The sequence below is a fragment of the Aptenodytes patagonicus genome, chromosome 3 (assembly GCF_965638725.1).
Source record: "Aptenodytes patagonicus chromosome 3, bAptPat1.pri.cur, whole genome shotgun sequence".
NCBI lineage: Eukaryota > Metazoa > Chordata > Aves > Sphenisciformes > Spheniscidae > Aptenodytes > Aptenodytes patagonicus.
The window spans coordinates 13,684,075-13,701,166 of NC_134951.1; the positions used below are offsets into that span (position 1 = coordinate 13,684,075).

Below are 17,092 nucleotides of genomic sequence, written 5' to 3' on the forward strand. Positions count from 1 at the left end.
TTTTGCATTCTCCTTCCTGTCTGGTGAACCACTCCAGTCTGCTCAAAGGAAAAATAGATATACTTTGAGTTACTAAATAATAAATAAGAATCATCTAGTTATGTAACGTAGAACATTGCACAGCTTATGAGTGCTATCCTTCCCCCATCAAGGTGACTATAGTCTGGGGTTTAAGTGATGGGTAATTGTAGACTCGTTTGAAATGTAAAACCGGTTCCAGATCAAACCTATGAGAATTACTATTAACAAAAAAGTGGGAGTGCCTGGCACCTAAGCTGAGGCTGGGCCTCACTTTGCCAGATTTGCTAAGCTCCCTGGAGATGGCTTGGGTTCTACAGGATGTCTCAAATGACAACAGCCTTCTTTGTTGCACACCTGAGTCCTGCTCTCGTGTCTAGTGGGTTTAATCCCTCTCTGGATACCTCTGACTATATGCATTCAATGTCAATTGACTGCACTGGAGATTTAAAAACATAGACCACTAAATGTCTTAGTCTTTTTCTCGAGGTGAATCTTTCTTCCTTCACGCTCACTGTTTAGGGTATAAAAAGACTAGAGAAATATGGTTGTAAGAGATTATACTTCGTACACATCTAGGTGACGTGACTGTCAGAGGTAACGTGGGCAATAAAGGTCTGTCAGAAGAATTGCAGCAAAGTGAGGCCAAGCAGTTTGTCATTGTCATAGGCAACCTGAGACAGCATGGCGTCCTTGCAGTTTCAACATAGAGCATTCACCTCAAAGACATCCATCCTCTCAAATGAAAACACAGGTTAGAAGCATAATTAGCAAAGGAAAAATTGGCTCTGTTGAAAGATATGGAAAGTTGTTACCCATCTATTTCCAAATAGCAGTGGGAAGGGGCTGAGGGATGTCTTCTTGGAAGTTGCTATCATGCAGGCATATTCTTCTCCATCTGGCAAGCTGAGCATGCAAATTCAGTCCCTAAAAACTGAGAAAATAGCAGCATCTCAGAAAAGACATTTCTTTGTTCCACAGCTAGGTGATTCTGGTGTGGCTGTAGCTACTGACCACAGGAACTTCCATGCATCCCCTTTTCAAGGAAAACAATATATTTAGATAATTTAATATGAATTCTAGAAATATCTAATATGAAAGAGAAAGGAAAATGTTTGTTTTCAAGCAGTAATTTAGGGAATATATACTAAATATTTAAGTTAAAACTAGGCTGCTTTTATGCTATTGCAAACAAAGGAAAAGCCTATATTGGCAGAATATTAATCCTGTTTACAAAACACAAATCAGGTGAATGATCTTTCCCATTCTTTGCATTTTACTTGAATGCAGGCTTTTCTTAACTTGGTGATCCTGGTGTTTTCTTACCGGAAGACAATATAAGAAAATAAGTCACCCACAGCAACATTCATCTTGCTCTATGTTTTGTTATTATACATCATCCATTGCTGTGTATTCTGAGCTCGTTATGTTGTCTAACTGAAATAATTTCTAACTTCATTTTGATTTCAAGTTTTCAAACTCTGTTGTTTTGCTCATAAATTCAATATTCTTGTATCCATGGCAACAAGATGTGCATACTCTGTCTTAAATATTATCTCCCTAAAAAGTCAAACACTTGAAATGGAAAGCACTTTGCATGTCAGAACTTCACTGTATTTCAGATAGACAATTATGATCAAGAAATCAAATGTGTAGTGACTTTGCCGGTTGATGTACTGTAATTACATCTCTGCTTCATATCTCTACTTTTATGGCCTAAGGTTTTTCAAAATGAAAAACAAAGTGCTGCATCTTTATTAAATGCTAATGCATTTCTAACAGGAAGACTTAACTCTACAAATGTTTAACAATTATGCAGAATGCACTGAAGTGCTCTCAGCTTAATCAGTTTGTTTTCATCTTTTTTATTTTAATTTTCACTGGAATTTAACAGCAAGAGATTGGTCTTAACAAAAATACAGCAATAGGTATCAACACCTTTTACAAAGACTCCAACTCACCTCCAAGTTTTGGTGAGGAGCAAAAGTAAAGACCAGTATAAGCAGTGAAGAGAAGCTAGAAGTACTCCTCCAGTGTGATCTTCCACTCAAAATAGGCCCCTAAATTTAGCTAAACAAAATCAGCTTTAGGAAACCATCAATATATTCTGACGTGTCCCCAGTAAATATAAACAAACTTAGGAACTAACTTTATGAGCATTGGCTTCCCAGGACCCTAAAATTGCTTAGAAGATAGGTGCACAAAATAAAGCTATTAAAGCCAAGGTTGGAATCTGAACAGCTACAACTTCCAGAATAGGTTAGAGAGTCCAGTTTTATATCAGTTGCTAATGTCCAAATACTTTCAAGGAGAGCTAGGACAGTCACTTAGTCATCAAAGTTCAATGTCTCCATGTTTGAAAATACCACCCTAATTTTTCTTTCCTATGGAGCAGTAGTAGAACAGAAAATAAATCATCAGATGTGAATTACATTTTAAAAAACTGGTCAGAATTATTTGTAGTAAAACACAAATAAGCAGATTCTGAGATGAAGAAGAATTTAATTGAACACTGCAGGGAATTGTCTGTATTGAATTTTTAAGGGGAAATACCCCATGCCAGGAAGTGTTCAAGGCCAGGTTGGATGGGGCTTTGAGCAACCGTCTACTGGAAGGTGTCCCCGCCCATGGCAGGGGGGTTGGAACTAGATGATCTTTAAGGTCCCTTCCAACCCAAACCATTCCATGATTCTATGATTCTATGCAGGAAAACATGCAAGAATTAAACTTTGTTTCATATCATAAACCCTGTTTTGAGAACATACAGTTCTTCAGCATTGTTTCTATCTGAATAAACAAACTGCAAAATGTGAACACACTTTTGGATTTTTTTTTCTGATGATGTATTAGAATAAAGGTTACCTTGGGTTCAGATGATTGTACCTTAAGTCAACATGTCAGTTTGGAGTTGCAGTTCTGCTTTCCTTAATGAATTTGAGAGTCACCACTTCACCTTGACTGTCCTATACTTCACATTGAAAATAAATTGGTGTGTTCAAACAAGCAATTGCTCCTCAGTTTGAATAAACTTCTGTTGCACTTCAGGGAGGTTTGAAGGAACCTGTGTTAGAAAACCTTTATTCTGTATGAGTGTAGGGGAAAGAACACAAGAGGTTGGCATTGCAATTTCTTTTCTACATTTATAATCTTTCCTGAGATGACAGCTCTCAGATGGAGAGAGACAGAAACATTTGGAGCAGCTCATTGTTAATGAAATTTCTCTCTTAACAAGTGTCTTATTCCTCTTTTATTTTTCTCTTTATTCCCATTTTTGTTCTACTCCTCTACTATTCTTCTCTTTGTGTCTTTGGGTTTTATATGTTTAACATGCATGTAAAGCACAAATTGAATGCCAAGCTAAGGTCAACAGTTCCAAATGATGTCTGCAATAGTTTCTTCAATTTAATTTTCTCTTCATACTTTACCTACAGATCAGTCCTGACTTTCATAGGTGCTGACTGTTCACAACTTCCACCAGTTTGTTTTAAAATCACTATGGACTCAGGTCTTAAAAAAACCCAGCAACTCAAAGGTGTCTTGAGTTTGAATTTACACTTTAAAAACCCCTCAGAAATGTGACACTGAATCAATAAATGATTTTGGTTACCTTCATCTTCTGGCATTCAAATCATAAAAATAAATTTTCAGGAAAAGAAAATTTCATACAACCAGTTTTGCTGGATCTGACTTGGACATTCAAGGTCACAAATTGCTTCTGAAACCCTTGGTTTTAGCTTCCAAAAGCAGAAGAGCCCAAGGACCGAAACTTTCCATTCCCTAATAAAGACTAAGCATGATTAGACCTTGCATCTAATAATACAGAATGTTGTTTTAAACTCTTCAGGTAAGTGCTTTCCAGAGGATCATCTTCATACAGTAAATATGGGGGGTTGATCTAAACCTAGGACTCTTATCTGCTACAATAAACAAACAAACAAAAAATTATAAGCAATACTTCCCATATGCTTACATAGAAATATAAGGTATATCTGAAGTGTTCCAACTTCTTCTAATTTTCCTATTTTTTCCCCTACTCCCTAGTTACAGATTTTTAAAAAGAAGAGAAATTAACAGAGGAAAATTTCAATAATAGACATACCAGATGACTGTTCTTTAGTGTAGCTTTCCTGTGCTCATAGGACAGAATGCAAATTTCTACAGGCAAGGACAGTCAATATTTAGAATTTCAGAAATTAGCTCTTAGATTACCTCATAAAAGCTATTGAAGAAAAGCATGGTGTTACTTATGTGCATTGTAATATTGTTACTTAAAAAGCATTGTAATATTCTCTTTCCTTTTTGCCCTTCTCTGTTCTAACAGTAATTTCTTCCCACCATGTTTCTTTTTCTGTATTTTTCTCAGTTTTGAGTATTTTGTCATCTGGCAGTTTAATTACAATTATAAACAATCACTGTAGAAATCAGTTGAATTAATGATGTTTCATACATCATCTTCTTTGACTAAGAAAACTTTCACCAAAACTCAGGACTTCAATAAACATCAGCTTTGACACATACACTGTCCATTACTTGACTAAAGCATTGTGTACACATTGACTTGAGAGTTGCTTTGTTCTGTTTTCTGGTTGAAGTGAGCCTCTCGAGACCTGATATCCCATAAGTAATTTGTCCCTTATATTGCTTGTTTGAATCTTGGCTCTGAATGAAGGACAGCATCTAAAATATTCATACTTGGTTCTTGTACCTTTAAAAATGGTTATGCCACTAGAAGCTTAGACTGAAGTGAAAACTCATCCCACCTCTTGTTTATTCTTTTCTCTAACACCATTTGAAACATCACTGCAGCCATTTTAATTGCTCTTGGCCTAAAGTTCACACCCTCCCTATGTCCTCTAGATCAACTTGCTCAGTCAATTTTTTGATGCAGCCCTGTGAAGATTTTTCTAAAATCCAAAATTCCTTTGCCTTTAAGACCTTGATGTTACAGCTTAAAGGTAAGATGTACCTTCCAAAGATCTTTTCCAGTCCCTGAGGCATACGCTTTTCAAAAGATAAGGCCATGGCTCCACAACTTTTTGGAGTGATGTTCTGCTGCTCTGAAGAGGGTTGACATCTGGAAAAAATGATATTATATTCAGTTTGACTCTGCAAGTGATGGAAAGTAGAAAAAAAAAGTGGGCAGGTGGAAGGACAGCCACACTGATTTCCAGAATTCACTCCTGCAGAAACTCTTTTATATTGTGTGGGGTTTGTGTTTTCTGCTTGCAGACATTTTAGGGTTTTTCCCCTATTTTTGAGTATTACAAGATGTTTTTAAAAAGTTACCATTTATCCTCTTCTCTGCAAACATTAATACTTTACAAAAATCTTTCAGTGTAATGAGGGTTATGTGAGATAGAGTTTCCAAGAACTTATATGCAAGGAAAGATAAAAGAAACAAAATCTCAGTGGGACTGAAGTATTCAGAACTGCTCCCCGGTGGATGAGCAGCAGGACCAGAAGGAAAGCAGGAAGCAGACAAGGGATTTGGGAACTTACTTGGGAAGAGAAGAAAACAGCTCCCTGGACTGTTTTTGTATTTTGCTCTGGTGATCTGATAAAAATGCATATACAGCTTGAGGAAAGAGGTGCGAAAGCAAGGTTCTGCCTCACCTAGATAGATGTTATCTAAATAACCAGGGACAGAGATCTGAAATGTAGGTATACCTTCATCTAATATAAACTAATTCTTGCCCATACTTCTAGCCTTGGGACAAAAAGTGCAGGTATAGGCTAATATATTGAGGAATAGGATCATTACATAATAGATATTAGACTTTCTAGTTTGCGTTGGGATATTTTGTGCCTTGGCTGTTTTGTTTCCTCTCTTGATTCCTGAACGCCCCTATAATAATATATTTGTTAGCAAGGAAGCCATCGGAAATCTATATTGAATTACACTTATCTGCATTTTTATGCAGATATTGTGCATTTAACTGTGATAATAAGTAAAATGCAGACATTTCTCAGTTCTCCACAACTGGGAGTAAGAGATATCTTACCTTTTTTTTCCTTTTTTTTTTGGGGGGGCAGAGGGTGTGGTGGTGGTGTGGTGTTTCTCCCACAGTACTTCCCACTTCCCACTTTGCAGTAGCAATATTCTCACTTGTCTTCTGGAATATATGAATTTACTGAAGCTAAAGATCACTCTCTGCATGTGACTGATAGAAGCAGCGCATTGCATTGTAATGCTGATATCCCAGTTCCCTTTGGGATCTCACACATTCTTCACACAGAATTTGTAACTATGGCCTTTTTCCTGATGCATAAGCTAACTGAAAGAATTCTAGAAATCAGACTGAAATTCAGTTTAAGTGAGTCCAAAGGTTCCCATTATTATGTGGCTTATGATATTATTCTTGTCTGTAACTAGTTGTAATGCTTTTTATAATACAAAACATTTGCTTACAAATGCAAAGGTAAAGCGTTAGTTTTAGTAATGGCATGGGTCAGCCTGGTCTGAAATTTAGTATCTGAGATGTTTGTGTGTTTGTTGGGTTTATTTGTTATATAGATTCAGCCTTTCTCATCCAAATCCAGCTGATGTCTGATAAATATCAAGTATATTTTAATTTCTAGAATACATCAAATTAAGTCTAATTTAAATACAAATGACCCAACTACTTCAGTAGTAATGATTAGGAATAAGAAAAAAAAAATCCGCTTCAAAGAAGTTGTCGTGGTTTAATTTCAGTCGGCAACTAAGCACCACGCAGCCGCTTGCTCACTCCCCCCACCTGGTGGGATGGGGGAGAGAATTGGAAGAGCACAAGTTAGAAAAACTCGTGGGTTGAGATAAAAACAGTTTAATAATTGAAATAAAATGATAATAATAATATGATAATAATAATAATACACAAAGCGAGTGATGCACAGTACAATTGCTCACCACCCGCCGACCGATGCCCAGCCAGTCCCCGAGCAGCGGCCCCCCCGGCCAGCTTTCCCCTGTTTATGTACTGAGCATGACGTCCCATGGTATGGAATGTCCCTTTGGCCAGTTTGGCTGTGCCCCCTCCCAGCTTCTTGTGCACCTCCAGCCTTCTCAGTCGGTAGAGCATGGGAAGCTGAAAAGTCCTTGACTAGTGTAAGCATTACCCAGCAACAACTAAAACATCGGTGCGTTATCAACTTTGTTCTCATCCTAAATCCAAAACACTGTACCAGCTAGTAGGAAGGAAATTAACTCTATCCCTGCCGAAACCAGGACAATATCCACCCCTTATTCTATACCATCTGCATCATGCTTAAGTCTCATATTTTCCAGTACATTTTCATTAATCACCACCCCCTTTTTTTTATATATATATACACACATACACAGATATCATTCCCTTCATCTGTGGGCCATCCCTCTAAAATGTTCGGTGAGTTCATTTAGTCCATGACTTCAGGCTCCATCTGTCATAATAATCTTTCAGGGCAGGAAAAATGGAGATGGTATGTGGTGTTGGATTGTTTCATGTTGAAGTCAGTTCTGGTACCATCATCACTGTGCTTTGCTTGGTTTCACTGAAGTTATTCTTCATTAGTCTGGGTGATTCTTATTGTAATAACATTAGTATGGCATATAATATTATTAGTATTATTAGTATATCTGTGTATTATTAGTATAACTATTATAACTATAATTAGTACTTAACATCACATAATTCAGATCATTGGCTATTCTCACCCAAAATCAAATCCCCTTGAGGTACACATCGGACTTCCCCATCCTTCCACATTATCCACCAAGTGCACCCAGGTCCTTGAGCAAAAGCAATCCCGCGGATGGGTCTGCCTCTGCCCGAGGCAGGAATAACCCAGACTGTTTTCCCCAACATATTTTTTATGTGTGCTACAGGGACTTTATTCCCATCTACAGTACGTAAAAGTTCTGACTGGGCAGGGTCTGCTCGATTGGCAGATCCCCTCGTGTTGACTAACCAGGTGGCCTTTGCTAAATGCGTATCACAATGTTTGAACATCCCGCCACCCATTGCTCTCAGTGTAGTCTTTCACAGTCCATTGTATCGTTCAATTTTCCCAGAGGCTGGTGCATGATGGGGGATGTGATACACCCACTCAATGCCGTGCGCTTTGGCCCAGGTGTCTATGAGGTTGTTTCGGAAATGAGTCCCATTGTCTGACTCAATTCTTTCTGGCATGCCATGTCGCCATAGGACTTGCTTTTCAAGGCCCAGGATAGTGCTCCGGGCGGTGGCATGGGGCACGGGATATGTTTCCAGCCATCCGGTGGTTGCCTCCACCATTGTAAGCACGTGGCGCTTGCCTTGGCGGGTTTGTGGGAGTGTGATATAATCGATCTGCCAGGCCTCCCCATATTTATATTTCAACCATCGTCCTCCATACCAAAGAGGCTTTAACCGCTTGGCTTGCTTGATTGCAGCGCATGTTTTGCATTCATGGATAACCTGGGCTATAGTGTCCATGGTCAAGTCCACCCCTCGATCACAAGCCCATCTGTATGTTGCATCTCTTCCTTAGTGACCTGAGGTGTCATGGGCCCACCGAGCTAGAAATAATTCACCCTTATGTTGCCAGTCCAGATCCACCTGAGCCACTTCAATCTTAGCAGCCTGATCCACCTGCTGGTTGTTTTGATGTTCTTCAGTGGCCCGACTCTTGGGTACGTGAGCATCTACGTGACGGACTTTTACAACCAGGTTCTCCACCCGGGCAGCAATATCTTGCCACAATGTGGCAGCCCAGATGGGTTTGCCTCTGCGCTGCCAGTTGCTCTGCTTCCATTGCTGCAACCACCCCCACAGGGCATTTGCCACCGTCCATGAGTCAGTATAGAGATAGAGCACTGGCCACTTTTCTCGGTCAGCAATGTCTAAAGCCAGCTGGACGGCCTTTACTTCTGCAAATTGGCTCGATTCACCTTCTCCTTCAGCCGTTTCTACAACTTGTCGCATAGGACTCCACACAGCAGCTTTCCACCTCCGATGCTTTCCCACAAGACGACAGGACCCATCAGTGAACAGGGCATATTGCTTCTCATTTTCTGGTAGTTCATTATACATTGGGGCCTCCTCAGCACGCGTCACCTCATCCTCTGGCAATATTCCAAAATCTTTGCCCTCTGGCCAATCCATGATCACTTCCAGGATTCCTGGGCAACTGGGGTTTCCTATTTGAGCCCGTTGTGTGATCAGTGCAACCCACTTACTCCATGTAGCATCAGTTGCATGATGTGTACAGGGGACCCTCCCTCTGAACATCCAGCCCAGCACCGGCAGTCGGGGTGCCAGGAGGAGCTGTGCTTCAGTGCCGATCACTTCTGAAGCAGCTCGAACCCCTTCATATGCTGCTAATATCTCTTTTTCAGTTGGAGTATAGCGGGCCTCGGATCCTCTGTATCCCCGACTCCAAAACCCTAGGGGTCGACCTCGAGTCTCCCCTGGTGCTTTCTGCCAGAGGCTCCAGGTAGGGCCATTCTCCCCAGCTGCAGTGTAGAGCACATTTTTTACATCTTGTCCTGCCCAGACTGGCCCCAGGGCTACTGCATGAACTATCTCCCGTTTAATTTGTTCAAAAGCTTGTCGTTGCTCAGGGCCCCATTTGAAATCGTTCTTCTTTCGGGTCACTTGATAGAGAGGGTTTACAATCAGACTGTAATTTGGAATGTGCATTCTCCAAAAACCCACGACGCCTAAGAAAGCTTGTGTTTCCTTTTTGCTAGTTGGTGGAGACATGGCTGTTGTTTTGTTGACCACATCCATTGGGATCTGACGACGTCCATCTTGCCATTTTATTCCTAAAAACTGGATGTCCTGTGCAGGTCCCTTGACCTTACTTTGTTTTATGGCAAACCCGGCCTTCAGCAGGATTTGGACTATTTCCTTCCCTTTTTCAAAAACTTCTCCTGCTGTGTTGCCCCACACGATGATATCATCAATGTATTGCAGGTGTTCTGGAGCTCCACCCTGTTCCAGTGCAGTCTGGATCAGTCCATGGCAAATGGTGGGGCTGTGTTTCCACCCCTGGGGCAGTCGGTTCCAGGTGTACTGAACGCCCCTCCAAGTGAAAGCAAACTGTGGCCTGCACTCCGCTGCCAAAGGGATTGAGAAAAACGCATTAGCAATATCAACTGTGGCATACCACTTGGCTGCCTTTGATTCCAATTCGTATTGAAGTTCTAGCATGTCTGGCACAGCAGCACTCAGCGGTGGCGTGACTTCATTTAGGCCACGATAGTCTACTGTTAGTCTCCACTCTCCATTAGACTTCCACACTGGCCATATGGGACTGTTAAAGGGTGAGCGGGTCTTGCTGATCACTCCTTGGCTCTCCAGTCGACGAATCAGCTCATGAATGGGAATCAGGGAGTCTCGGTTGGTGCGATATTGCCGCCGGTGCACTGTGGTGGTAACGATCGGCACCTGTTGGTCTTCGACCTTCAGCAGCCCCACAACAGAGGGGTCCTCCAAGAGACCAGGCAAGGTGGACAGCTGTTTAATTTCCTCCATCTCCAAGGCAGCTGTACCAAAAGCCCACCGGTACCCTTTTGGGTCCTTGAAATACCCTCTCCTGAGGTAGTCTATGCCAAGGATGCACGGAGCATTTGGGCCAGTCACAATGGGGTGCTTCTGCCACCCATTCCCAGTTAGACTTACTTCGGCTTCCAATACAGTTAGCTGTTGGGATCCCCCCGTCACCCCAGAAATACAGATGGGTTCTGTCCCTATATATCTTGATGGCATTAGGGTACACTGTGCACTGGTGTCCACTAGAGCCTTATACTTCTGTGGGTCTGATGTGCCAGGCCACCGAATCCACACAGTCCAGTAAACCCGGTTGTCCCTTTCCTCCCCCTGGCTGGAGGCAGGGCCCCTCTAATCCTCATCACAGTACTCGTTTCTCATTTCTTGTACGTACGAGTCAGAAGTTTCTTCATTAAGATCAAGAGTAAGATCAGCCCTTCTACTCTCTCTGGGGAACTGCCCGCTGGAAACTGGAGCAGCAATTTTCCTGGAAGAACCTCTTTCTTGTGATTGTGTTCCCTTGCAATTCACGTACCCGTGCCCCTAGGGCTGCAGTAGGTTTCCCATCCCACTTCCTCATGTCCTCTCCGTGGTCACGCAGATAAAACCATAGGGTGCCCCGTGGTGTGTACCCTTTATATTCTCTCTCTTGAGCAAAAGAACGCTTACTTCTAATAGCCGAGATACTGGTCCATACAGGTGAGGAGTAGAACCTATCCTCTCTGAGTTGCTGGATCTCCCGGGACAGTTTCTCCACAGCTGAGATGAGGGAGGAAGAGAGACTTTCCTCATATTGCCGGAGTTGACTAGCCGATTCATCCACCATTTGTTCCTCTCCATCTTTCCAGGTCATCACTGCCAATGAATTGGCGTATGACGATGGTGAGCTCCTTATAAACTTCCGCCACGTGGGTCGTGTGCACTTGACTTCGTCTGGATCTTTGGATAGTTGTTCATTGTTCAGGTCATCATAAATCACCTCCAGCACAGCTAATTCTCTTAGAAACTGGATACCCTTCTCCATGGTGGCCCATTTGCTTGGGTGACATATGACATCTTCCTTAAAGGGATACCTTTCCTTCACGCTTGACAAGAGTCGCCTTTAAAGGCTGAGGACTCGTGTCCCTTTTCCAATTGCTTTGTCAATGCCCCCTTCCCTAGAAAGGGATCCCAGCTGCTTGGCTTCCCTACCCTCTAATTCCAGGCTACTGGCCCCATTATCCCAGCATCGGAGCAGCCAGGTGACAATATGCTCACCTGGACGGCGGCTGAAATCTTTTCGTATACCTCGCAGCTCACTCAGGGATAGAGATCGGGTGGTCACTGCCTCGTTTATGAGTTCTTCCTCTTCCTCCTCCCCGATCAGCGGCCGGCTCTCCTCCTCCCGTTCTCGTGATGGCCCTTCTCTAGGGTCGTCTGTCTCGTATACTTCTTCCTCCGGTTCCCTTTTAGAAGAAGCTTCTTCCTCCCTTACTAAACGAGCCGACTTCCGCTTCCAAAATTTCTTCTTGTGTACAGGGGCGACTGATACCGGCACAGGCTGGTTCTTTGGTTCAGCCACAGGGCCTGTTGCCGGGGTTGGAGTGGCTGCAGTGCAAGTGCATGTCACCGGAGTCTGAGTGGCCGCAGTGCATGTCGCCGGGGTTGGAGTGGCCGCAGTGCATGTCGCTGGGGTCTGAGTGGCCGCAGGGCCTGTCACCGGGGTCAGAGTGGCTGCAGGGCCTGTCGCCGGGGTCGGAGTGGCTGCACGGCATGTCGCTGGGGTCGGAGTGGCCGCAGGGCACGTTGCCCGGGTCTGAGTGGCCGCAGCGCGTGTTGTTTTACTGTCAGAGCCAGAGACCTTCTCTTCCCTTTGAGGGCACTGAATGGTGTTGAACAGGGCTCGGTAGGCATGGGCCAGGCCCCAGCACGTTGCAATGAGCTGCATCTCTCTGGAGTTGCCAGGGTGACAGCGTACTTTGTCCAAGTATTCTACTAACTTTTCAGGATTCTGCACTTGCTCAGGGGTGAAGTTCCAAAACACTGGGGGTGCCCATTGGCCTAGGTACTTGCCCATCTTGTCCCACACACCCTGCCACTCATAATTATTCAGCCTTGGGGCAGATCTCTGGATGATATTCTTAAATTGCTTACCAACTTTAGACAAAACCAAAACAATATTCCCAAGAAGTATTAATAGAAGTATCTTAACTGCCCAAGGATGTTCAAAATACTGAAAAGTTACTGTAATGAAGGAGGAAACATCATAGAAGAAGGTAGTGACACTGCCATTCTGTATTTCCTCCGTAAAAAAACTCTCAGAAAAGTTACTGCAATTGCTAGCTGTCTCCACGAAATGGTCTCCGTGGTACAGTACTGGCTTCATTGCGAAATTTACATACCACAGTAACGTCAAGGTCAATGTTCTAAAAACAAACCTCACAAGCGAGACATCACTATTCACTGCAGACCACAGCAAACTGCAAAAACCAACACCAGTCTTTAACATGTACAGCAAAAAAAGGAGCATGATGCAGGTTACACAAATCAATATCGAGAACAGAGAAACCAACATTGTGACCCACAACTATTAACAGATATAAGTTCCTTAATACACTCTGGTTAATCTGTTATTATCTCAAACCCTTCGTGCCCCACGTTGGGTGCCAAAAAGGACTGTCGTGGTTTAATTTCAGTCAGCAATTAAGCACCACGCAGCCGCTCGCTCACTCCCCCCCACCCGGTGGGATGGGGGAGAGAATTGGAAGAGCACAAGTGAGAAAAACTCGTGGGTTGAGATAAAAACAGTTTAATAATTGAAATAAAATGATAATAATAATATGATAATAATAATAATACACAAAGCGAGTGATGCACAGTACAATTGCTCACCACCCGCCGACCGATGCCCAGCCAGTCCCCGAGCAGCGGCCCCCCCGACCAGCTTTCCCCTGTTTATGTACTGAGCATGACGTCCCATGGTATGGAATGTCCCTTTGGCCAGTTTGGCTGTGCCCCCTCCCAGCTTCTTGGGCACCTCCAGCCTTCTCAGTCGGTAGAGCATGGGAAGCTGAAAAGTCCTTGGCTAGTGTAAGCATTACCTAGCAACAACTAAAACATCGGTGCGTTATCAACTTTGTTCTCATCCTAAATCCAAAACACTGTACCAGCTACTAGAAAGGAAATTAAACTCTATCCCTGCCAAAACCAGGACAAAGTTATATGGGTTTAATGGTTATTGCCAATTAGGAAAAAAAAAACCCCAACAAAACACAGAAATAGAAGTTATTGATTATGAAGAGAATAAAAAATCAAACTGCATTGTAAGGGAACTTTTTTCCAGCCGCTTGCTTTAGCCAAAGATTTTTTTGACGGAATTTTTGTAATGGAGGAAAGTATTCATCAGAAGGGCAGGATTCATCTCTCTTCATTTTACCCACCTGAAAGCTTAAGTTCTGGTCTAGGCTAGTCATCCAGGTTCTCTGAAGTCAGTGAAGAGGGACAGACACCTCCTTTGAATGTGTAGGGATGGCTAGAGCCAATTTAGGCACTTCTCTTTGAATGAGATGAATTGTTCCCTTAATAACAATTCTGAGACTAGACGGCTAACTTCAGGTTATCTCTTATCAGCGTGTTCAAGAAATTGCGATAACCTGAAAAATATCTAGTTTTAACAGACTTTCAAAGTGTTCACTGTGCAGGGAAGTAGCTCATGGAGTCCATGGAGGTCTGACCTGTGACCTGTGTTGTTTGACATATTTATGAATATTAATAATAAGGTGACAAAATTTGCTTATGAGACTTAATTGGGATAATAAAGATGATGGCTAATGGTGGAGAACTGCAGATGTTTGCAATATTTAATCACTAGGCAACAGACTGCTGACAAAACTCAAACATAATATGTCATACAGAAAAAATAAAAGTACAATTTTTGCATTTGCAGGGGTAAGTTCTGAGTTAACTATTGCTGCTCAGAGATTCGATCTTTGAGTCACAAATCATCATTGCATAAAAAAATCAGCTCAGTACTCAGCAACAGTCAAAAAGCAAGTGAAACATTATGAATTAATAGGAAAGGAATAGACACCATGTCAGAAGGCATCACCATGGTGTTGTATAACTCCATGGTGCAACTGCATTTGGAGGCAGGTATGTTCCCTACCTTTCAGAAGAAACACATCCCAACTGGAAAGATGACATGGAGGATCAAAAGTGTGGATGGGCCTTTGACTGCATAACCACTAAATGGAATAAGACAATTCAGCTAGGATGAGATAACTGAGAAGTCGTTTGATAGATAAAAAGCAGAAAGATGAATAAGGATTGATTGTTCCCTGTCCTTTCCATAAGAGGTAGAATACACCAATTAAAACTATCAAAATACAGACTCAAAAGAAGCAGAAGGAGACACTTCTTCTCACAGGCATGGTTACATTACAAAACTTCCCTTGGATGTGCAGAGGTTAAAAGTTTAATATAGGTTCAAAACATGTTTTTTGAAATCATGGAGGGAGAAGGCATCGGAAGGCATTAAATAAAAAGAAAATAGCTGTGGATTAGGCAGCTCTTGAGGCACAGTCTGCTGCATGATGAGAGAATGTACTAGGAAGTCTCATGTTATGCTTTCTTGGTTGTAATCCTTCTCAGCATCTGCTACTTGTCCAGTGCCAGGGACAAGATACTTGTCCAGATGGACTGTTGATCCTACTTATTTCAGCTACTCTTATATTCTTTACTGCACACTCTTTTCCATTCCACCATCAACCAGAATGTTTTTTGAGTCTTGCAAGTTTTCATAGAGTTTCATTAAATATAACTTCCGAGATTTCAAAAAAGTTCATTCTCTTCACAATTTATCTATTTTTTCACAAACTCAAAAAAGATAAACATCCAGTTCTATATATGTCTTACAGAATACTGAGCTTAGGGGATAAAACTGTTGCAAGTTTACTGTTCAAGATGAAGTTAGTGATTAACTGTGGAATGAAGTTTGACTTTCTGAAGTTATCCACATGCAGTGCTTGTGCAGGAATCCACACTAGCAAATTTATTGGACTTCAGAAAGTTGACTAATGTGTTTAATTATTTTTTCTAATTAGACTTGGTCTATCAGGTCATGTTGAAAATGTTGTTGAAGCCACTAGAGAAAGGAAAAAAATATTCCATATTTAATGCCTTTACAATATTTCATTTAATATTTTTTTCTGACACAACATTATCTTTGTCCAGGTTTTAACAGTTTATATGCAGTTTGCTATTCAGTTGCTTCTGTTATTGGCCCAATAGTACTCTGGGCCAATTGTAGTATTTTCTACAATTTTCTGGCTTTATGGTGAATTAAAAAATTTATTTATATTTTTTTGTACCTTGCTTCCTTCTAAATTAAGGACCATGTGTATATCCAAATATCCCACATTAGAACTTTCTCCTACAGGTATTTTAGAAGAACATTCAAGAGATAATTGTTTTTTTATATAGACCAAGCAACACATTTTGTGCCAGCTTTAAACAGTGCAATACACTTTTTATATGTTTGCCTGAGTTTGTCATATCCACACATTTAATGAATAAATTTTAGAAATAATTAGGGTCACATTCAGGTAAGTATTTGTAGTTATGTTGGATCCAGTCCCTGTCACCTGCTCAATCTGTAATACAGTAGCTTGTAAGTTTTATTTCTCAAACTAAAAGTAGAGATTAACATGGATGGAACAATAGGAGTTGGGTGATATTGTACCAAATATACTTCCAATTTTCACCTCATAATGTAATTTTAAATTCAGTTTCACATTTAATTTCCATTTGAATTCAAGTGAACTAAGTCTCTAACTCTCATTATCTGTCAATTCTGCTTAATCATCATCCTTTATTATGGAAAATAAATTAACTCCACAAATAATCCCTTAGGATCTCAGGGTTTCTAAAGGAATCCTCTCTACTTCTCCATTTATTGTTCTCCCATCTGTTCGTTCACCCCTTTGCACACTAATAACAGTCACATTTGCAGGAAACAAGTGTAATCCTTCAGTGTGAAACATATAATAGAAGCTACGCAGCAAATCCCTACTGAAGTGTATGGTGTCCTATTTAGAAGCATTGTCAGGCTTTGTGGGAATAAATGAAGGAATTTTATTGCAGTAACTTCTTTTGGGGAGTGCATGGGCAAAACAAAGTTAATAAAGGCCTTTTATCTTTAAATTGCTCATATCCTCTCCCTTTTGGCTCATTGTCCTACCTACTAGAGTGTGTCCACAGTTTCTTATTTGCTTTTCTTCTGTGCTATGACTCTTGAATTCTTGGTTGCAGAGTCCCCCAGGCTCAGGGACAAGGGTGAAGAATAACTTTCCTGCTCCTTCCACCTTTATATAATAGGCTTTGAGGAATGGGTGAACGGGGATTTGAATTTCTTTTGGTTGCAGATATATTTGATCCATAGCGGATGAGCGTTGTTGGCCTTGATCCTTGATCTCTTTCACAAGCTGTTCTGCTGCTCCCTGTCTGTGCATGCATGTGCTTTTTGAAGAGGACCTGACACTCTGAATCCTCAGCAGAAGGAGGCAAACTGTTACGTGGCCATTTTTTACTCCCTGTAAAGGGAG

General features: G+C 41.6%; 1 long non-coding RNA gene across 1 annotated transcript in view; it reads right to left on the reverse strand.

The window, feature by feature from the left end:
- Window positions 1-294: 294 nt before the first annotated feature.
- Window positions 295-17,092, reverse strand: part of LOC143157763 (uncharacterized) — a 104,105-nt gene continuing 87,307 nt past the window's right edge. The window contains exons 5-6 of the long non-coding RNA XR_012994841.1: window positions 4,985-5,092; window positions 295-952 (exon numbers count right to left, since the gene is read on the reverse strand). This is a non-coding gene — a long non-coding RNA (uncharacterized LOC143157763). The remainder of the gene's footprint in view (window positions 953-4,984; window positions 5,093-17,092) is intronic.